Source organism: Oryzias latipes, chromosome 19 (genome assembly GCF_053564925.1).
Source record: "Oryzias latipes strain Hd-rR chromosome 19, Olatipes_Hd-rR_3.1".
Lineage (NCBI taxonomy): Eukaryota > Metazoa > Chordata > Actinopteri > Beloniformes > Adrianichthyidae > Oryzias > Oryzias latipes.
The window spans coordinates 54,128-77,819 of NC_136255.1; positions in this window are offsets into that span (position 1 = coordinate 54,128).

Genomic DNA, 23,692 nt, shown 5'->3' on the forward strand with positions numbered 1-23,692 from the left:
ATTCAGGAGCAAAACAAAGGCTAACTCCGCCCACCTGCTCTATTTAACAGGACCTGCTTCTCTCAACTCACTCACTCACCTTGCAGCCCTGTCATACGGAGGCACAATAACACAGAAAGCAATCAGACCAGGATTTATGGACAAAGGATTTTTATTCCATTCAAGCGCTCATGTACAAGGGATATACAAACAAAGATTGCTCAGTTCAGCACCTGAAGAAGGACCAGAAAGTCCGAAATATCGCGCATTATTCTGGGCAACAAGTGATTCCAGGAGGAGCCTGAAGGTCATCCTGCAAAGAAAAGACAAGGCTACTTACCTGAGGAAATAGAGGAAATGTTCCTGAAAAGAAAAAGGAAGAGGAAAAAAATTGAAAATACAAGTTATCCAGGACGATGAGAGCCTAATTTTTGATCATGTAAGTCCATATATTCTAATTTTTGAGTGTGGGGCGGATGACTCTGGTTTTCTGGACGGAGGGAAGGCCCGAGCACTTGAGGTTCACCGCCTTTGGCGGTGAATTTCTAATCTTTAACCCCTGACAAGCCAGTGCCCCTTTGTCAGTCTGGTGCCGGGGTTTGAAGCCCCACTTCCTGCCATGCTGTAGAAGAAAAGATCTTTTCGCAGACATGATGTTTTGGACTGTACATGCCTTCAAGTCACCTAGCCCTAAACCTAACCTCAGTGAAGAAGTGAGAAAAACCTATTCTGAGAGGATTTTTGGAGGACAAATGACTGAAGAGGAAAAAGAAAAATTGTTTGTACAAGCTGGGTGATTTCCTTACCTGTTTGGACCTCATCTTGGTGAGGGGGGGTGTGCTCCCACTCCTAAAAACAATAAGTGAGATTATAATTCAAAGAGCCATAAAGCTACGGACAATTTCGGAAAAGCATGGATCCACAGTCATTCAGGAGCAAAACAAAGGCTAACTCCGCCCACCTGCTCTATTTAACAGGACCTGCTTCTCTCAACTCACTCACTCACCTTGCAGCCCTGTCATACGGAGGCACAATAACACAGAAAGCAATCAGACCAGGATTTATGGACAAAGGATTTTTATTCCATTCAAGCGCTCATGTACAAGGGATATACAAACAAAGATTGCTCAGTTCAGCACCTGAAGAAGGACCAGAAAGTCCGAAATATCGCGCATTATTCTGGGCAACAAGTGATTCCAGGAGGAGCCTGAAGGTCATCCTGCAAAGAAAAGACAAGGCTACTTACCTGAGGAAATAGAGGAAATGTTCCTGAAAAGAAAAAGGAAGAGGAAAAAAATTGAAAATACAAGTTATCCAGGACGATGAGAGCCTAATTTTTGATCATGTAAGTCCATATATTCTAATTTTTGAGTGTGGGGCGGATGACTCTGGTTTTCTGGACGGAGGGAAGGCCCGAGCACTTGAGGTTCACCGCCTTTGGCGGTGAATTTCTAATCTTTAACCCCTGACAAGCCAGTGCCCCTTTGTCAGTCTGGTGCCGGGGTTTGAAGCCCCACTTCCTGCCATGCTGTAGAAGAAAAGATCTTTTCGCAGACATGATGTTTTGGACTGTACATGCCTTCAAGTCACCTAGCCCTAAACCTAACCTCAGTGAAGAAGTGAGAAAAACCTATTCTGAGAGGATTTTTGGAGGACAAATGACTGAAGAGGAAAAAGAAAAATTGTTTGTACAAGCTGGGTGATTTCCTTACCTGTTTGGACCTCATCTTGGTGAGGGGGGGTGTGCTCCCACTCCTAAAAACAATAAGTGAGATTATAATTCAAAGAGCCATAAAGCTACGGACAATTTCGGAAAAGCATGGATCCACAGTCATTCAGGAGCAAAACAAAGGCTAACTCCGCCCACCTGCTCTATTTAACAGGACCTGCTTCTCTCAACTCACTCACTCACCTTGCAGCCCTGTCATACGGAGGCACAATAACACAGAAAGCAATCAGACCAGGATTTATGGACAAAGGATTTTTATTCCATTCAAGCGCTCATGTACAAGGGATATACAAACAAAGATTGCTCAGTTCAGCACCTGAAGAAGGACCAGAAAGTCCGAAATATCGCGCATTATTCTGGGCAACAAGTGATTCCAGGAGGAGCCTGAAGGTCATCCTGCAAAGAAAAGACAAGGCTACTTACCTGAGGAAATAGAGGAAATGTTCCTGAAAAGAAAAAGGAAGAGGAAAAAAATTGAAAATACAAGTTATCCAGGACGATGAGAGCCTAATTTTTGATCATGTAAGTCCATATATTCTAATTTTTGAGTGTGGGGCGGATGACTCTGGTTTTCTGGACGGAGGGAAGGCCCGAGCACTTGAGGTTCACCGCCTTTGGCGGTGAATTTCTAATCTTTAACCCCTGACAAGCCAGTGCCCCTTTGTCAGTCTGGTGCCGGGGTTTGAAGCCCCACTTCCTGCCATGCTGTAGAAGAAAAGATCTTTTCGCAGACATGATGTTTTGGACTGTACATGCCTTCAAGTCACCTAGCCCTAAACCTAACCTCAGTGAAGAAGTGAGAAAAACCTATTCTGAGAGGATTTTTGGAGGACAAATGACTGAAGAGGAAAAAGAAAAATTGTTTGTACAAGCTGGGTGATTTCCTTACCTGTTTGGACCTCATCTTGGTGAGGGGGGGTGTGCTCCCACTCCTAAAAACAATAAGTGAGATTATAATTCAAAGAGCCATAAAGCTACGGACAATTTCGGAAAAGCATGGATCCACAGTCATTCAGGAGCAAAACAAAGGCTAACTCCGCCCACCTGCTCTATTTAACAGGACCTGCTTCTCTCAACTCACTCACTCACCTTGCAGCCCTGTCATACGGAGGCACAATAACACAGAAAGCAATCAGACCAGGATTTATGGACAAAGGATTTTTATTCCATTCAAGCGCTCATGTACAAGGGATATACAAACAAAGATTGCTCAGTTCAGCACCTGAAGAAGGACCAGAAAGTCCGAAATATCGCGCATTATTCTGGGCAACAAGTGATTCCAGGAGGAGCCTGAAGGTCATCCTGCAAAGAAAAGACAAGGCTACTTACCTGAGGAAATAGAGGAAATGTTCCTGAAAAGAAAAAGGAAGAGGAAAAAAATTGAAAATACAAGTTATCCAGGACGATGAGAGCCTAATTTTTGATCATGTAAGTCCATATATTCTAATTTTTGAGTGTGGGGCGGATGACTCTGGTTTTCTGGACGGAGGGAAGGCCCGAGCACTTGAGGTTCACCGCCTTTGGCGGTGAATTTCTAATCTTTAACCCCTGACAAGCCAGTGCCCCTTTGTCAGTCTGGTGCCGGGGTTTGAAGCCCCACTTCCTGCCATGCTGTAGAAGAAAAGATCTTTTCGCAGACATGATGTTTTGGACTGTACATGCCTTCAAGTCACCTAGCCCTAAACCTAACCTCAGTGAAGAAGTGAGAAAAACCTATTCTGAGAGGATTTTTGGAGGACAAATGACTGAAGAGGAAAAAGAAAAATTGTTTGTACAAGCTGGGTGATTTCCTTACCTGTTTGGACCTCATCTTGGTGAGGGGGGGTGTGCTCCCACTCCTAAAAACAATAAGTGAGATTATAATTCAAAGAGCCATAAAGCTACGGACAATTTCGGAAAAGCATGGATCCACAGTCATTCAGGAGCAAAACAAAGGCTAACTCCGCCCACCTGCTCTATTTAACAGGACCTGCTTCTCTCAACTCACTCACTCACCTTGCAGCCCTGTCATACGGAGGCACAATAACACAGAAAGCAATCAGACCAGGATTTATGGACAAAGGATTTTTATTCCATTCAAGCGCTCATGTACAAGGGATATACAAACAAAGATTGCTCAGTTCAGCACCTGAAGAAGGACCAGAAAGTCCGAAATATCGCGCATTATTCTGGGCAACAAGTGATTCCAGGAGGAGCCTGAAGGTCATCCTGCAAAGAAAAGACAAGGCTACTTACCTGAGGAAATAGAGGAAATGTTCCTGAAAAGAAAAAGGAAGAGGAAAAAAATTGAAAATACAAGTTATCCAGGACGATGAGAGCCTAATTTTTGATCATGTAAGTCCATATATTCTAATTTTTGAGTGTGGGGCGGATGACTCTGGTTTTCTGGACGGAGGGAAGGCCCGAGCACTTGAGGTTCACCGCCTTTGGCGGTGAATTTCTAATCTTTAACCCCTGACAAGCCAGTGCCCCTTTGTCAGTCTGGTGCCGGGGTTTGAAGCCCCACTTCCTGCCATGCTGTAGAAGAAAAGATCTTTTCGCAGACATGATGTTTTGGACTGTACATGCCTTCAAGTCACCTAGCCCTAAACCTAACCTCAGTGAAGAAGTGAGAAAAACCTATTCTGAGAGGATTTTTGGAGGACAAATGACTGAAGAGGAAAAAGAAAAATTGTTTGTACAAGCTGGGTGATTTCCTTACCTGTTTGGACCTCATCTTGGTGAGGGGGGGTGTGCTCCCACTCCTAAAAACAATAAGTGAGATTATAATTCAAAGAGCCATAAAGCTACGGACAATTTCGGAAAAGCATGGATCCACAGTCATTCAGGAGCAAAACAAAGGCTAACTCCGCCCACCTGCTCTATTTAACAGGACCTGCTTCTCTCAACTCACTCACTCACCTTGCAGCCCTGTCATACGGAGGCACAATAACACAGAAAGCAATCAGACCAGGATTTATGGACAAAGGATTTTTATTCCATTCAAGCGCTCATGTACAAGGGATATACAAACAAAGATTGCTCAGTTCAGCACCTGAAGAAGGACCAGAAAGTCCGAAATATCGCGCATTATTCTGGGCAACAAGTGATTCCAGGAGGAGCCTGAAGGTCATCCTGCAAAGAAAAGACAAGGCTACTTACCTGAGGAAATAGAGGAAATGTTCCTGAAAAGAAAAAGGAAGAGGAAAAAAATTGAAAATACAAGTTATCCAGGACGATGAGAGCCTAATTTTTGATCATGTAAGTCCATATATTCTAATTTTTGAGTGTGGGGCGGATGACTCTGGTTTTCTGGACGGAGGGAAGGCCCGAGCACTTGAGGTTCACCGCCTTTGGCGGTGAATTTCTAATCTTTAACCCCTGACAAGCCAGTGCCCCTTTGTCAGTCTGGTGCCGGGGTTTGAAGCCCCACTTCCTGCCATGCTGTAGAAGAAAAGATCTTTTCGCAGACATGATGTTTTGGACTGTACATGCCTTCAAGTCACCTAGCCCTAAACCTAACCTCAGTGAAGAAGTGAGAAAAACCTATTCTGAGAGGATTTTTGGAGGACAAATGACTGAAGAGGAAAAAGAAAAATTGTTTGTACAAGCTGGGTGATTTCCTTACCTGTTTGGACCTCATCTTGGTGAGGGGGGGTGTGCTCCCACTCCTAAAAACAATAAGTGAGATTATAATTCAAAGAGCCATAAAGCTACGGACAATTTCGGAAAAGCATGGATCCACAGTCATTCAGGAGCAAAACAAAGGCTAACTCCGCCCACCTGCTCTATTTAACAGGACCTGCTTCTCTCAACTCACTCACTCACCTTGCAGCCCTGTCATACGGAGGCACAATAACACAGAAAGCAATCAGACCAGGATTTATGGACAAAGGATTTTTATTCCATTCAAGCGCTCATGTACAAGGGATATACAAACAAAGATTGCTCAGTTCAGCACCTGAAGAAGGACCAGAAAGTCCGAAATATCGCGCATTATTCTGGGCAACAAGTGATTCCAGGAGGAGCCTGAAGGTCATCCTGCAAAGAAAAGACAAGGCTACTTACCTGAGGAAATAGAGGAAATGTTCCTGAAAAGAAAAAGGAAGAGGAAAAAAATTGAAAATACAAGTTATCCAGGACGATGAGAGCCTAATTTTTGATCATGTAAGTCCATATATTCTAATTTTTGAGTGTGGGGCGGATGACTCTGGTTTTCTGGACGGAGGGAAGGCCCGAGCACTTGAGGTTCACCGCCTTTGGCGGTGAATTTCTAATCTTTAACCCCTGACAAGCCAGTGCCCCTTTGTCAGTCTGGTGCCGGGGTTTGAAGCCCCACTTCCTGCCATGCTGTAGAAGAAAAGATCTTTTCGCAGACATGATGTTTTGGACTGTACATGCCTTCAAGTCACCTAGCCCTAAACCTAACCTCAGTGAAGAAGTGAGAAAAACCTATTCTGAGAGGATTTTTGGAGGACAAATGACTGAAGAGGAAAAAGAAAAATTGTTTGTACAAGCTGGGTGATTTCCTTACCTGTTTGGACCTCATCTTGGTGAGGGGGGGTGTGCTCCCACTCCTAAAAACAATAAGTGAGATTATAATTCAAAGAGCCATAAAGCTACGGACAATTTCGGAAAAGCATGGATCCACAGTCATTCAGGAGCAAAACAAAGGCTAACTCCGCCCACCTGCTCTATTTAACAGGACCTGCTTCTCTCAACTCACTCACTCACCTTGCAGCCCTGTCATACGGAGGCACAATAACACAGAAAGCAATCAGACCAGGATTTATGGACAAAGGATTTTTATTCCATTCAAGCGCTCATGTACAAGGGATATACAAACAAAGATTGCTCAGTTCAGCACCTGAAGAAGGACCAGAAAGTCCGAAATATCGCGCATTATTCTGGGCAACAAGTGATTCCAGGAGGAGCCTGAAGGTCATCCTGCAAAGAAAAGACAAGGCTACTTACCTGAGGAAATAGAGGAAATGTTCCTGAAAAGAAAAAGGAAGAGGAAAAAAATTGAAAATACAAGTTATCCAGGACGATGAGAGCCTAATTTTTGATCATGTAAGTCCATATATTCTAATTTTTGAGTGTGGGGCGGATGACTCTGGTTTTCTGGACGGAGGGAAGGCCCGAGCACTTGAGGTTCACCGCCTTTGGCGGTGAATTTCTAATCTTTAACCCCTGACAAGCCAGTGCCCCTTTGTCAGTCTGGTGCCGGGGTTTGAAGCCCCACTTCCTGCCATGCTGTAGAAGAAAAGATCTTTTCGCAGACATGATGTTTTGGACTGTACATGCCTTCAAGTCACCTAGCCCTAAACCTAACCTCAGTGAAGAAGTGAGAAAAACCTATTCTGAGAGGATTTTTGGAGGACAAATGACTGAAGAGGAAAAAGAAAAATTGTTTGTACAAGCTGGGTGATTTCCTTACCTGTTTGGACCTCATCTTGGTGAGGGGGGGTGTGCTCCCACTCCTAAAAACAATAAGTGAGATTATAATTCAAAGAGCCATAAAGCTACGGACAATTTCGGAAAAGCATGGATCCACAGTCATTCAGGAGCAAAACAAAGGCTAACTCCGCCCACCTGCTCTATTTAACAGGACCTGCTTCTCTCAACTCACTCACTCACCTTGCAGCCCTGTCATACGGAGGCACAATAACACAGAAAGCAATCAGACCAGGATTTATGGACAAAGGATTTTTATTCCATTCAAGCGCTCATGTACAAGGGATATACAAACAAAGATTGCTCAGTTCAGCACCTGAAGAAGGACCAGAAAGTCCGAAATATCGCGCATTATTCTGGGCAACAAGTGATTCCAGGAGGAGCCTGAAGGTCATCCTGCAAAGAAAAGACAAGGCTACTTACCTGAGGAAATAGAGGAAATGTTCCTGAAAAGAAAAAGGAAGAGGAAAAAAATTGAAAATACAAGTTATCCAGGACGATGAGAGCCTAATTTTTGATCATGTAAGTCCATATATTCTAATTTTTGAGTGTGGGGCGGATGACTCTGGTTTTCTGGACGGAGGGAAGGCCCGAGCACTTGAGGTTCACCGCCTTTGGCGGTGAATTTCTAATCTTTAACCCCTGACAAGCCAGTGCCCCTTTGTCAGTCTGGTGCCGGGGTTTGAAGCCCCACTTCCTGCCATGCTGTAGAAGAAAAGATCTTTTCGCAGACATGATGTTTTGGACTGTACATGCCTTCAAGTCACCTAGCCCTAAACCTAACCTCAGTGAAGAAGTGAGAAAAACCTATTCTGAGAGGATTTTTGGAGGACAAATGACTGAAGAGGAAAAAGAAAAATTGTTTGTACAAGCTGGGTGATTTCCTTACCTGTTTGGACCTCATCTTGGTGAGGGGGGGTGTGCTCCCACTCCTAAAAACAATAAGTGAGATTATAATTCAAAGAGCCATAAAGCTACGGACAATTTCGGAAAAGCATGGATCCACAGTCATTCAGGAGCAAAACAAAGGCTAACTCCGCCCACCTGCTCTATTTAACAGGACCTGCTTCTCTCAACTCACTCACTCACCTTGCAGCCCTGTCATACGGAGGCACAATAACACAGAAAGCAATCAGACCAGGATTTATGGACAAAGGATTTTTATTCCATTCAAGCGCTCATGTACAAGGGATATACAAACAAAGATTGCTCAGTTCAGCACCTGAAGAAGGACCAGAAAGTCCGAAATATCGCGCATTATTCTGGGCAACAAGTGATTCCAGGAGGAGCCTGAAGGTCATCCTGCAAAGAAAAGACAAGGCTACTTACCTGAGGAAATAGAGGAAATGTTCCTGAAAAGAAAAAGGAAGAGGAAAAAAATTGAAAATACAAGTTATCCAGGACGATGAGAGCCTAATTTTTGATCATGTAAGTCCATATATTCTAATTTTTGAGTGTGGGGCGGATGACTCTGGTTTTCTGGACGGAGGGAAGGCCCGAGCACTTGAGGTTCACCGCCTTTGGCGGTGAATTTCTAATCTTTAACCCCTGACAAGCCAGTGCCCCTTTGTCAGTCTGGTGCCGGGGTTTGAAGCCCCACTTCCTGCCATGCTGTAGAAGAAAAGATCTTTTCGCAGACATGATGTTTTGGACTGTACATGCCTTCAAGTCACCTAGCCCTAAACCTAACCTCAGTGAAGAAGTGAGAAAAACCTATTCTGAGAGGATTTTTGGAGGACAAATGACTGAAGAGGAAAAAGAAAAATTGTTTGTACAAGCTGGGTGATTTCCTTACCTGTTTGGACCTCATCTTGGTGAGGGGGGGTGTGCTCCCACTCCTAAAAACAATAAGTGAGATTATAATTCAAAGAGCCATAAAGCTACGGACAATTTCGGAAAAGCATGGATCCACAGTCATTCAGGAGCAAAACAAAGGCTAACTCCGCCCACCTGCTCTATTTAACAGGACCTGCTTCTCTCAACTCACTCACTCACCTTGCAGCCCTGTCATACGGAGGCACAATAACACAGAAAGCAATCAGACCAGGATTTATGGACAAAGGATTTTTATTCCATTCAAGCGCTCATGTACAAGGGATATACAAACAAAGATTGCTCAGTTCAGCACCTGAAGAAGGACCAGAAAGTCCGAAATATCGCGCATTATTCTGGGCAACAAGTGATTCCAGGAGGAGCCTGAAGGTCATCCTGCAAAGAAAAGACAAGGCTACTTACCTGAGGAAATAGAGGAAATGTTCCTGAAAAGAAAAAGGAAGAGGAAAAAAATTGAAAATACAAGTTATCCAGGACGATGAGAGCCTAATTTTTGATCATGTAAGTCCATATATTCTAATTTTTGAGTGTGGGGCGGATGACTCTGGTTTTCTGGACGGAGGGAAGGCCCGAGCACTTGAGGTTCACCGCCTTTGGCGGTGAATTTCTAATCTTTAACCCCTGACAAGCCAGTGCCCCTTTGTCAGTCTGGTGCCGGGGTTTGAAGCCCCACTTCCTGCCATGCTGTAGAAGAAAAGATCTTTTCGCAGACATGATGTTTTGGACTGTACATGCCTTCAAGTCACCTAGCCCTAAACCTAACCTCAGTGAAGAAGTGAGAAAAACCTATTCTGAGAGGATTTTTGGAGGACAAATGACTGAAGAGGAAAAAGAAAAATTGTTTGTACAAGCTGGGTGATTTCCTTACCTGTTTGGACCTCATCTTGGTGAGGGGGGGTGTGCTCCCACTCCTAAAAACAATAAGTGAGATTATAATTCAAAGAGCCATAAAGCTACGGACAATTTCGGAAAAGCATGGATCCACAGTCATTCAGGAGCAAAACAAAGGCTAACTCCGCCCACCTGCTCTATTTAACAGGACCTGCTTCTCTCAACTCACTCACTCACCTTGCAGCCCTGTCATACGGAGGCACAATAACACAGAAAGCAATCAGACCAGGATTTATGGACAAAGGATTTTTATTCCATTCAAGCGCTCATGTACAAGGGATATACAAACAAAGATTGCTCAGTTCAGCACCTGAAGAAGGACCAGAAAGTCCGAAATATCGCGCATTATTCTGGGCAACAAGTGATTCCAGGAGGAGCCTGAAGGTCATCCTGCAAAGAAAAGACAAGGCTACTTACCTGAGGAAATAGAGGAAATGTTCCTGAAAAGAAAAAGGAAGAGGAAAAAAATTGAAAATACAAGTTATCCAGGACGATGAGAGCCTAATTTTTGATCATGTAAGTCCATATATTCTAATTTTTGAGTGTGGGGCGGATGACTCTGGTTTTCTGGACGGAGGGAAGGCCCGAGCACTTGAGGTTCACCGCCTTTGGCGGTGAATTTCTAATCTTTAACCCCTGACAAGCCAGTGCCCCTTTGTCAGTCTGGTGCCGGGGTTTGAAGCCCCACTTCCTGCCATGCTGTAGAAGAAAAGATCTTTTCGCAGACATGATGTTTTGGACTGTACATGCCTTCAAGTCACCTAGCCCTAAACCTAACCTCAGTGAAGAAGTGAGAAAAACCTATTCTGAGAGGATTTTTGGAGGACAAATGACTGAAGAGGAAAAAGAAAAATTGTTTGTACAAGCTGGGTGATTTCCTTACCTGTTTGGACCTCATCTTGGTGAGGGGGGGTGTGCTCCCACTCCTAAAAACAATAAGTGAGATTATAATTCAAAGAGCCATAAAGCTACGGACAATTTCGGAAAAGCATGGATCCACAGTCATTCAGGAGCAAAACAAAGGCTAACTCCGCCCACCTGCTCTATTTAACAGGACCTGCTTCTCTCAACTCACTCACTCACCTTGCAGCCCTGTCATACGGAGGCACAATAACACAGAAAGCAATCAGACCAGGATTTATGGACAAAGGATTTTTATTCCATTCAAGCGCTCATGTACAAGGGATATACAAACAAAGATTGCTCAGTTCAGCACCTGAAGAAGGACCAGAAAGTCCGAAATATCGCGCATTATTCTGGGCAACAAGTGATTCCAGGAGGAGCCTGAAGGTCATCCTGCAAAGAAAAGACAAGGCTACTTACCTGAGGAAATAGAGGAAATGTTCCTGAAAAGAAAAAGGAAGAGGAAAAAAATTGAAAATACAAGTTATCCAGGACGATGAGAGCCTAATTTTTGATCATGTAAGTCCATATATTCTAATTTTTGAGTGTGGGGCGGATGACTCTGGTTTTCTGGACGGAGGGAAGGCCCGAGCACTTGAGGTTCACCGCCTTTGGCGGTGAATTTCTAATCTTTAACCCCTGACAAGCCAGTGCCCCTTTGTCAGTCTGGTGCCGGGGTTTGAAGCCCCACTTCCTGCCATGCTGTAGAAGAAAAGATCTTTTCGCAGACATGATGTTTTGGACTGTACATGCCTTCAAGTCACCTAGCCCTAAACCTAACCTCAGTGAAGAAGTGAGAAAAACCTATTCTGAGAGGATTTTTGGAGGACAAATGACTGAAGAGGAAAAAGAAAAATTGTTTGTACAAGCTGGGTGATTTCCTTACCTGTTTGGACCTCATCTTGGTGAGGGGGGGTGTGCTCCCACTCCTAAAAACAATAAGTGAGATTATAATTCAAAGAGCCATAAAGCTACGGACAATTTCGGAAAAGCATGGATCCACAGTCATTCAGGAGCAAAACAAAGGCTAACTCCGCCCACCTGCTCTATTTAACAGGACCTGCTTCTCTCAACTCACTCACTCACCTTGCAGCCCTGTCATACGGAGGCACAATAACACAGAAAGCAATCAGACCAGGATTTATGGACAAAGGATTTTTATTCCATTCAAGCGCTCATGTACAAGGGATATACAAACAAAGATTGCTCAGTTCAGCACCTGAAGAAGGACCAGAAAGTCCGAAATATCGCGCATTATTCTGGGCAACAAGTGATTCCAGGAGGAGCCTGAAGGTCATCCTGCAAAGAAAAGACAAGGCTACTTACCTGAGGAAATAGAGGAAATGTTCCTGAAAAGAAAAAGGAAGAGGAAAAAAATTGAAAATACAAGTTATCCAGGACGATGAGAGCCTAATTTTTGATCATGTAAGTCCATATATTCTAATTTTTGAGTGTGGGGCGGATGACTCTGGTTTTCTGGACGGAGGGAAGGCCCGAGCACTTGAGGTTCACCGCCTTTGGCGGTGAATTTCTAATCTTTAACCCCTGACAAGCCAGTGCCCCTTTGTCAGTCTGGTGCCGGGGTTTGAAGCCCCACTTCCTGCCATGCTGTAGAAGAAAAGATCTTTTCGCAGACATGATGTTTTGGACTGTACATGCCTTCAAGTCACCTAGCCCTAAACCTAACCTCAGTGAAGAAGTGAGAAAAACCTATTCTGAGAGGATTTTTGGAGGACAAATGACTGAAGAGGAAAAAGAAAAATTGTTTGTACAAGCTGGGTGATTTCCTTACCTGTTTGGACCTCATCTTGGTGAGGGGGGGTGTGCTCCCACTCCTAAAAACAATAAGTGAGATTATAATTCAAAGAGCCATAAAGCTACGGACAATTTCGGAAAAGCATGGATCCACAGTCATTCAGGAGCAAAACAAAGGCTAACTCCGCCCACCTGCTCTATTTAACAGGACCTGCTTCTCTCAACTCACTCACTCACCTTGCAGCCCTGTCATACGGAGGCACAATAACACAGAAAGCAATCAGACCAGGATTTATGGACAAAGGATTTTTATTCCATTCAAGCGCTCATGTACAAGGGATATACAAACAAAGATTGCTCAGTTCAGCACCTGAAGAAGGACCAGAAAGTCCGAAATATCGCGCATTATTCTGGGCAACAAGTGATTCCAGGAGGAGCCTGAAGGTCATCCTGCAAAGAAAAGACAAGGCTACTTACCTGAGGAAATAGAGGAAATGTTCCTGAAAAGAAAAAGGAAGAGGAAAAAAATTGAAAATACAAGTTATCCAGGACGATGAGAGCCTAATTTTTGATCATGTAAGTCCATATATTCTAATTTTTGAGTGTGGGGCGGATGACTCTGGTTTTCTGGACGGAGGGAAGGCCCGAGCACTTGAGGTTCACCGCCTTTGGCGGTGAATTTCTAATCTTTAACCCCTGACAAGCCAGTGCCCCTTTGTCAGTCTGGTGCCGGGGTTTGAAGCCCCACTTCCTGCCATGCTGTAGAAGAAAAGATCTTTTCGCAGACATGATGTTTTGGACTGTACATGCCTTCAAGTCACCTAGCCCTAAACCTAACCTCAGTGAAGAAGTGAGAAAAACCTATTCTGAGAGGATTTTTGGAGGACAAATGACTGAAGAGGAAAAAGAAAAATTGTTTGTACAAGCTGGGTGATTTCCTTACCTGTTTGGACCTCATCTTGGTGAGGGGGGGTGTGCTCCCACTCCTAAAAACAATAAGTGAGATTATAATTCAAAGAGCCATAAAGCTACGGACAATTTCGGAAAAGCATGGATCCACAGTCATTCAGGAGCAAAACAAAGGCTAACTCCGCCCACCTGCTCTATTTAACAGGACCTGCTTCTCTCAACTCACTCACTCACCTTGCAGCCCTGTCATACGGAGGCACAATAACACAGAAAGCAATCAGACCAGGATTTATGGACAAAGGATTTTTATTCCATTCAAGCGCTCATGTACAAGGGATATACAAACAAAGATTGCTCAGTTCAGCACCTGAAGAAGGACCAGAAAGTCCGAAATATCGCGCATTATTCTGGGCAACAAGTGATTCCAGGAGGAGCCTGAAGGTCATCCTGCAAAGAAAAGACAAGGCTACTTACCTGAGGAAATAGAGGAAATGTTCCTGAAAAGAAAAAGGAAGAGGAAAAAAATTGAAAATACAAGTTATCCAGGACGATGAGAGCCTAATTTTTGATCATGTAAGTCCATATATTCTAATTTTTGAGTGTGGGGCGGATGACTCTGGTTTTCTGGACGGAGGGAAGGCCCGAGCACTTGAGGTTCACCGCCTTTGGCGGTGAATTTCTAATCTTTAACCCCTGACAAGCCAGTGCCCCTTTGTCAGTCTGGTGCCGGGGTTTGAAGCCCCACTTCCTGCCATGCTGTAGAAGAAAAGATCTTTTCGCAGACATGATGTTTTGGACTGTACATGCCTTCAAGTCACCTAGCCCTAAACCTAACCTCAGTGAAGAAGTGAGAAAAACCTATTCTGAGAGGATTTTTGGAGGACAAATGACTGAAGAGGAAAAAGAAAAATTGTTTGTACAAGCTGGGTGATTTCCTTACCTGTTTGGACCTCATCTTGGTGAGGGGGGGTGTGCTCCCACTCCTAAAAACAATAAGTGAGATTATAATTCAAAGAGCCATAAAGCTACGGACAATTTCGGAAAAGCATGGATCCACAGTCATTCAGGAGCAAAACAAAGGCTAACTCCGCCCACCTGCTCTATTTAACAGGACCTGCTTCTCTCAACTCACTCACTCACCTTGCAGCCCTGTCATACGGAGGCACAATAACACAGAAAGCAATCAGACCAGGATTTATGGACAAAGGATTTTTATTCCATTCAAGCGCTCATGTACAAGGGATATACAAACAAAGATTGCTCAGTTCAGCACCTGAAGAAGGACCAGAAAGTCCGAAATATCGCGCATTATTCTGGGCAACAAGTGATTCCAGGAGGAGCCTGAAGGTCATCCTGCAAAGAAAAGACAAGGCTACTTACCTGAGGAAATAGAGGAAATGTTCCTGAAAAGAAAAAGGAAGAGGAAAAAAATTGAAAATACAAGTTATCCAGGACGATGAGAGCCTAATTTTTGATCATGTAAGTCCATATATTCTAATTTTTGAGTGTGGGGCGGATGACTCTGGTTTTCTGGACGGAGGGAAGGCCCGAGCACTTGAGGTTCACCGCCTTTGGCGGTGAATTTCTAATCTTTAACCCCTGACAAGCCAGTGCCCCTTTGTCAGTCTGGTGCCGGGGTTTGAAGCCCCACTTCCTGCCATGCTGTAGAAGAAAAGATCTTTTCGCAGACATGATGTTTTGGACTGTACATGCCTTCAAGTCACCTAGCCCTAAACCTAACCTCAGTGAAGAAGTGAGAAAAACCTATTCTGAGAGGATTTTTGGAGGACAAATGACTGAAGAGGAAAAAGAAAAATTGTTTGTACAAGCTGGGTGATTTCCTTACCTGTTTGGACCTCATCTTGGTGAGGGGGGGTGTGCTCCCACTCCTAAAAACAATAAGTGAGATTATAATTCAAAGAGCCATAAAGCTACGGACAATTTCGGAAAAGCATGGATCCACAGTCATTCAGGAGCAAAACAAAGGCTAACTCCGCCCACCTGCTCTATTTAACAGGACCTGCTTCTCTCAACTCACTCACTCACCTTGCAGCCCTGTCATACGGAGGCACAATAACACAGAAAGCAATCAGACCAGGATTTATGGACAAAGGATTTTTATTCCATTCAAGCGCTCATGTACAAGGGATATACAAACAAAGATTGCTCAGTTCAGCACCTGAAGAAGGACCAGAAAGTCCGAAATATCGCGCATTATTCTGGGCAACAAGTGATTCCAGGAGGAGCCTGAAGGTCATCCTGCAAAGAAAAGACAAGGCTACTTACCTGAGGAAATAGAGGAAATGTTCCTGAAAAGAAAAAGGAAGAGGAAAAAAATTGAAAATACAAGTTATCCAGGACGATGAGAGCCTAATTTTTGATCATGTAAGTCCATATATTCTAATTTTTGAGTGTGGGGCGGATGACTCTGGTTTTCTGGACGGAGGGAAGGCCCGAGCACTTGAGGTTCACCGCCTTTGGCGGTGAATTTCTAATCTTTAACCCCTGACAAGCCAGTGCCCCTTTGTCAGTCTGGTGCCGGGGTTTGAAGCCCCACTTCCTGCCATGCTGTAGAAGAAAAGATCTTTTCGCAGACATGATGTTTTGGACTGTACATGCCTTCAAGTCACCTAGCCCTAAACCTAACCTCAGTGAAGAAGTGAGAAAAACCTATTCTGAGAGGATTTTTGGAGGACAAATGACTGAAGAGGAAAAAGAAAAATTGTTTGTACAAGCTGGGTGATTTCCTTACCTGTTTGGACCTCATCTTGGTGAGGGGGGGTGTGCTCCCACTCCTAAAAACAATAAGTGAGATTATAATTCAAAGAGCCATAAAGCTACGGACAATTTCGGAAAAGCATGGATCCACAGTCATTCAGGAGCAAAACAAAGGCTAACTCCGCCCACCTGCTCTATTTAACAGGACCTGCTTCTCTCAACTCACTCACTCACCTTGCAGCCCTGTCATACGGAGGCACAATAACACAGAAAGCAATCAGACCAGGATTTATGGACAAAGGATTTTTATTCCATTCAAGCGCTCATGTACAAGGGATATACAAACAAAGATTGCTCAGTTCAGCACCTGAAGAAGGACCAGAAAGTCCGAAATATCGCGCATTATTCTGGGCAACAAGTGATTCCAGGAGGAGCCTGAAGGTCATCCTGCAAAGAAAAGACAAGGCTACTTACCTGAGGAAATAGAGGAAATGTTCCTGAAAAGAAAAAGGAAGAGGAAAAAAATTGAAAATACAAGTTATCCAGGACGATGAGAGCCTAATTTTTGATCATGTAAGTCCATATATTCTAATTTTTGAGTGTGGGGCGGATGACTCTGGTTTTCTGGACGGAGGGAAGGCCCGAGCACTTGAGGTTCACCGCCTTTGGCGGTGAATTTCTAATCTTTAACCCCTGACAAGCCAGTGCCCCTTTGTCAGTCTGGTGCCGGGGTTTGAAGCCCCACTTCCTGCCATGCTGTAGAAGAAAAGATCTTTTCGCAGACATGATGTTTTGGACTGTACATGCCTTCAAGTCACCTAGCCCTAAACCTAACCTCAGTGAAGAAGTGAGAAAAACCTATTCTGAGAGGATTTTTGGAGGACAAATGACTGAAGAGGAAAAAGAAAAATTGTTTGTACAAGCTGGGTGATTTCCTTACCTGTTTGGACCTCATCTTGGTGAGGGGGGGTGTGCTCCCACTCCTAAAAACAATAAGTGAGATTATAATTCAAAGAGCCATAAAGCTACGGACAATTTCGGAAAAGCATGGATCCACAGTCATTCAGGAGCAAAACAAAGGCTAACTCCGCCCACCTGCTCTATTTAACAGGACCTGCTTCTCTCAACTCACTCACTCACCTTGCAGCCCTGTCATACGGAGGCACAATAACACAGAAAGCAATCAGACCAGGATTTATGGACAAAGGATTTTTATTCCATTCAAGCGCTCATGTACAAGGGATATACAAACAAAGATTGCTCAGTTCAGCACCTGAAGAAGGACCAGAAAGTCCGAAATATCGCGCATTATTCTGGGCAACAAGTGATTCCAGGAGGAGCCTGAAGGTCATCCTGCAAAGAAAAGACAAGGCTACTTACCTGAGGAAATAGAGGAAATGTTCCTGAAAAGAAAAAGGAAGAGGAAAAAAATTGAAAATACAAGTTATCCAGGACGATGAGAGCCTAATTTTTGATCATGTAAGTCCATATATTCTAATTTTTGAGTGTGGGGCGGATGACTCTGGTTTTCTGGACGGAGGGAAGGCCCGAGCACTTGAGGTTCACCGCCTTTGGCGGTGAATTTCTAATCTTTAACCCCTGACAAGCCAGTGCCCCTTTGTCAGTCTGGTGCCGGGGTTTGAAGCCCCACTTCCTGCCATGCTGTAGAAGAAAAGATCTTTTCGCAGACATGATGTTTTGGACTGTACATGCCTTCAAGTCACCTAGCCCTAAACCTAACCTCAGTGAAGAAGTGAGAAAAACCTATTCTGAGAGGATTTTTGGAGGACAAATGACTGAAGAGGAAAAAGAAAAATTGTTTGTACAAGCTGGGTGATTTCCTTACCTGTTTGGACCTCATCTTGGTGAGGGGGGGTGTGCTCCCACTCCTAAAAACAATAAGTGAGATTATAATTCAAAGAGCCATAAAGCTACGGACAATTTCGGAAAAGCATGGATCCACAGTCATTCAGGAGCAAAACAAAGGCTAACTCCGCCCACCTGCTCTATTTAACAGGACCTGCTTCTCTCAACTCACTCACTCACCTTGCAGCCCTGTCATACGGAGGCACAATAACACAGAAAGCAATCAGACCAGGATTTATGGACAAAGGATTTTTATTCCATTCAAGCGCTCATGTACAAGGGATATACAAACAAAGATTGCTCAGTTCAGCACCTGAAGAAGGACCAGAAAGTCCGAAATATCGCGCATTATTCTGGGCAACAAGTGATTCCAGGAGGAGCCTGAAGGTCATCCTGCAAAGAAAAGACAAGGCTACTTACCTGAGGAAATAGAGGAAATGTTCCTGAAAAGAAAAAGGAAGAGGAAAAAAATTGAAAATACAAGTTATCCAGGACGATGAGAGCCTAATTTTTGATCATGTAAGTCCATATATTCTAATTTTTGAGTGTGGGGCGGATGACTCTGGTTTTCTGGACGGAGGGAAGGCCCGAGCACTTGAGGTTCACCGCCTTTGGCGGTGAATTTCTAATCTTTAACCCCTAACCCTAACCCTAACCCCTAACCCTAACCCCTAACCCTAACCCTAACCCTAACCCTAACCCTAACCCTAACCCTAACCCTAACCCCTAACCCCTAACCCCTAACCCCTAACCCTAACCCTAACCCTAACCCTAACCCTAACCCTAACCCTAACCCCTAACCCTAACCCTAACCCTAACCCTAACCCCTAACCCCTAACCCCTAACCCCTAACCCCTAACCCTAACCCTAACCCTAACCCTAACCCCTAACCCTAACCCTAACCCTAACCCTAACCCCCAACCCCAACCCTAACCCTAACCCTAACCCCTAACCCCTAACCCCTAACCCTAACCCCTAACCCTAACCCTAACCCTAACCCTAACCCCTAACCCCTAACCCCTAACCCTAACCCTAACCCTAACCCTAACCCTAACCCTAACCCTTAAAGCAAAATTAAAATATAGCCCAAACCCTAATCAAATCCTTTACAAATCAATACATTTTATAAATAATTAGTTTAAAACATCACAATTTAAAGATGGGATTGTTAAAAACATGCAATACAAAATAAAGATCCTAAAAAGATATATGTGTGTATATATGTATGTGTATATACATGTAAAGGGGTAAAAATGGCTTAAATAACAGTTAAATTGATTAAATTTTAAAATCCTTAACATTTTCTTTTGCGAAATTAATATATTAACTAAGTTTACATTTTAAAGACATTTAAATTTCATTTGGTAATTGATTGGTATATTAAATAAATTTAAAAAGTAACTTTAAAATGAAGGGCAGGAATAAAATGAAACAGTAAAAAATACAAGCTGGAAAATACTAGGGGGTGGAGCCCAGACCCTATATATACAGAGAGGCTGAGCAGGGCTCATTTCTGCTCTGCTCTTTGAAGGGAAAACATCTCTCCAAGTGCCAGCAAAACTAACCAGACTGAAACGCGTGCTTTATAGGCCTGAGGAAGACCTGAAAACAGGTTGAAACGTTGCCGCTGAAGCACGCTCTTTTCATTTGTATTGAACACTTTTCTTTTTTTACTTTTTCACAATTTTTTGTTCTATTTTCTTTTTCAAAAAAATAAAAAAAGCACACAAAAAAATAAAACTTATAAAAACGGACAAAAAAACATACATTTCATTGACATCTGATTAAATTAGAATAACAAAGGTGAAATTAAAAGACACATGGACAGTGACTGGATTCTGGTCCGTCCACGGCGGGGAAGGAAACGGGCCTTCCAACAGAACCAATGGGGACGTAGTAGCGAGATCCGCTTAGGGATGGACCGCGCACCGCCCAACTTCCGCGGAAGGGGGGCCACAGCCTTTCGACCTAACCAGCCTGTGCCTCCCTTTGCTGGGTATCGCTACAGAGAACAACAACCCCGGTCCTATGCATCAGTGGTCCGTGATGTCCCAAGGAAAAACCAAAATACCGTCCATTTTGGTAGACCTGGACGACAGGACATTCGGAGACCTGAACAAACTGACCCACAGTTTGGGCAGCTCGTCCGTAAAATGCACAAGGTCATCAAAACAGTTCACCATTTGCAAAATGTTGCACCTAAGCCAGGAAAGGCTGAGCCAAGGATGATCTCCCGTATGGTGGACATTTTGTCATCTATGATCAAACCTGCGGCCCCCACAGATGCCACGATGGATTTAATCGTAGGCAACGCTAAGAACTGGGGCTATAATACCTTAGTGATTTTGGAGGATCACTACAAGACCAGTCTTAAGCTCCTGCTGCAGGATTTGAAAATAGACCTGGTTCCAAACTGGAAGTCGGCTTTTGAAGTGGCCACAAGGTGGGCCTACAGAAATCTGCCTCGGATGTCCTATGGGGTAGTGGAGCATGTAGAGGCACTCATTACTTCTGCTATGAATGACAGTGATCAAGACGTAAGAGCAGTGCCAGAGCAAAGAACATCTGCTACACAAGTGGAACCACCTAGGCAGGGAAGACAGTCAAACAGGGCTGCAGTGACTCATAAGAAAACATGCACCCGAGCAGTTGCTACCATGACGGAACATGTCATACAGGAGGATGACTTGGAGATTCGGTCCCTCCCAGATGAGATTCCATCACCGGATGCTAGAGTGCGTTGGTATGGACGTCGGGAGGAGGAGGAAAGCAACGCAGTCATCATGGAGGTTTCCAACCTGCAAGATGTTTCCGAGGATAGCAGTACTCCACTGGAACAGAGACCTCCTCGAGTGAGAAGACGCAGGGAAACATCAAGCATTTCTGAGGAGGAGTCACTTACCTCTGACCATGAAGAAGCAGCTAGCTTACACCAGACGCCTCTACGAAGCAGGAGCACGTCTCCAAATGTACAAAGAGTGTCGGCCATAGTTCATGCTTCTTTTGATGATTCTCATGAAGAATCCCATGGGGGGAACTCAGATGAACTCTTCTCCACACCCAGACCGCACAGCTATCAAGTTACGAGGCATCCAAACTCGGATCGTAAACTGATTGACTGGGACTTGAATGTACGGAAAAAGTGGCTGATACTGGGAGACTCTAATTTATCTAGGATTCAGGAACACCAGGTCCGTGACCTACAAATTGAGAGCTACCCCGGAGCCAACTTTCGCCATGCTCAAGCCCTGATGGCAAAATCAACCAGCCATGTGGTGGTGGAGAAAGTGGTACTGTCTTTTGGTATAAACCATAGAGGGCAAAAGGCCAAACAGACCACAATTAAGCAAGCACAGGCAGCGTTGAGAACTGCTAAAAAACAGTTCCCATATGCTGAGGTGTGGATACCAGTGCTAAACTTTTCCAGGGACCTACGTCATGCAGAACGAAAAACTCTGCAACAACTCAACCAGCACATCAGGCGGAACTTCCCTTACATCCCCCCTCTTCCGGAAACTGACTTTGAGACTGAGCCAGACGATGTGCATTGGACTCGAACAACAGCTAGAGCCATGCTTAACCACTGGACAAGTTATTTAAACTTGACAGCCCCTTAAGTCTTTTCAAAGAGGGGACGAAAGGTTCTACACCACTTTTCCTTCAGAATGTTCTGGTCTTGGCTGAGAATTTCACTCTAACCCAGACTCAGTGGAACCTTCTGAATAGAGGACTAACCTTTGTTCCCACGATTACCAAAAGTAATTTTGACACAATCCAACTTCAATATGACCTTCAAAACTATCATAGGAAACTGAAATTAGTAGCATATTTTTCGGGTAAACACGATAATAACCAACGACTACAACAGAGGTTTATGCCCACCTCTATTTGGACCCCTGACACTGACCAATTGCCTCCAGAAATCAAAACTTTAATTAAAAAAGATCAACAGGACTTCTATAAACACTTCAAACTACTAGATGAAAAACCAAATTTGACATTACATGAACAAAGAGCACTTAGAGAATTGACCCAAAATAAACACATAATTATCAAACCAGCTGATAAAGGTAGTACTGTAGTTATATTAGGTAGAGACCAATACATAATGGAGGCAAAAAGACAATTAAATGACACAAAATATTATAAACAACTAAGAAAACCTATTTATTTAAACACAGTGCCCAAGGTACATAAAATTTTGGCCCAACTACATGAAAAGAAATTTATTAATGAAAAACAACTTCAGTATTTAAAAGGAGATGTGGAACCACGGCTGAGAAGATTTTACATTCTACCCAAGATTCACAAGGATCCTAAGAATTGGACGGTACCTTTCAAAGTGCCTGCTGGACGACCTATCGTTGCAGATTGTGGGAGTGAAACTTACCAAACAGCAGAATATTTGGATTATTTCTTGAATCCCCTGTCTGTCAAACATCCTTCCTACATCAAAGATACATATCATTTTGTAAACATCATTAAAACCTTGACTATTCCTAGCAACTCTTTCTTTTTTTCTATTGATATTGAGAGTCTATATACAAACATTGACATTTCGGCCGGCATGAGATCAATCAAAAACATTTTTATTAAATATCCGGATGAAAATCGACCTGATGGGGAATTGCTAAATTTATTGGAGATTAATTTGAAAAGAAATGACTTTGAATTTAATGGGGAGTATTTTTTACAAATTAAAGGAACAGCAATGGGGAAACGATTTGCTCCATCTTATGCAAACATTTTTATGGCTGATTGGGAGGAAAAAGCACTACAAAAATGTAAAATAAAACCTTTGGTATATCTAAGATACCTTGATGATATTTTTGGAATCTGGACAAACTCTAAAGAAGAATTTTTGACCTTTATAAAAATACTGGATACACATGATTCATCCATTCACTTGAAATACACTTTTCATGAACGATCAATTGATTTTTTGGATACAACCGTTTACAAAGGAAACTCCTTTGAACAATCTGGTAAATTGGAAGTCAAAGTTTTTTTCAAAGACACAGATACACACTCTTTATTATTCAAAACAAGTTTTCACCCACAACATACACACAAGGGGCTAGTAAAGTCACAACTACTCCGATTCAGACGTATTTGTACCCAGGAAGAAGATTTTAGGGGTGCAATGAAAGTATTATTCTCTGCCTTGAGACATAGGGGATATTCCAGATCATTTCTACGACGTTGTGTAAAAACTCTTAAGGATTCTGAACAAAAACAAAATAATGTACAAGAAATAATTCCACTAATTACAAATTTTTCTACAGGAAGTAAAAAAATAAATCATATAATAAAAAATAACTTCAAACAAATTATTACGGACCAGGGATTGCTGAGAAAACATCAAGTCATTTCAGCATATAGACGGAATAAAAATCTAAGGGATTATTTGGTAAAAGCAAAAGTACAACCTTTGCAACAGAGCCAAACACATACAAACCTTCAAGACCATTTTATTAGGTTACAATACATTCAAAATAGAGTAAATAAAAACATTTTCAAAATTCCCGAAACATTTACTTTAAAATCAAAAAATTGTGTCTATGTCATTTTTTGTGCAAAATGCAAACTTCAATATATTGGAGAAACTAAAAACTCTATTTCCACAAGATTAACACAACACAAATACAACATTATAAATAAAAAAAACACAGA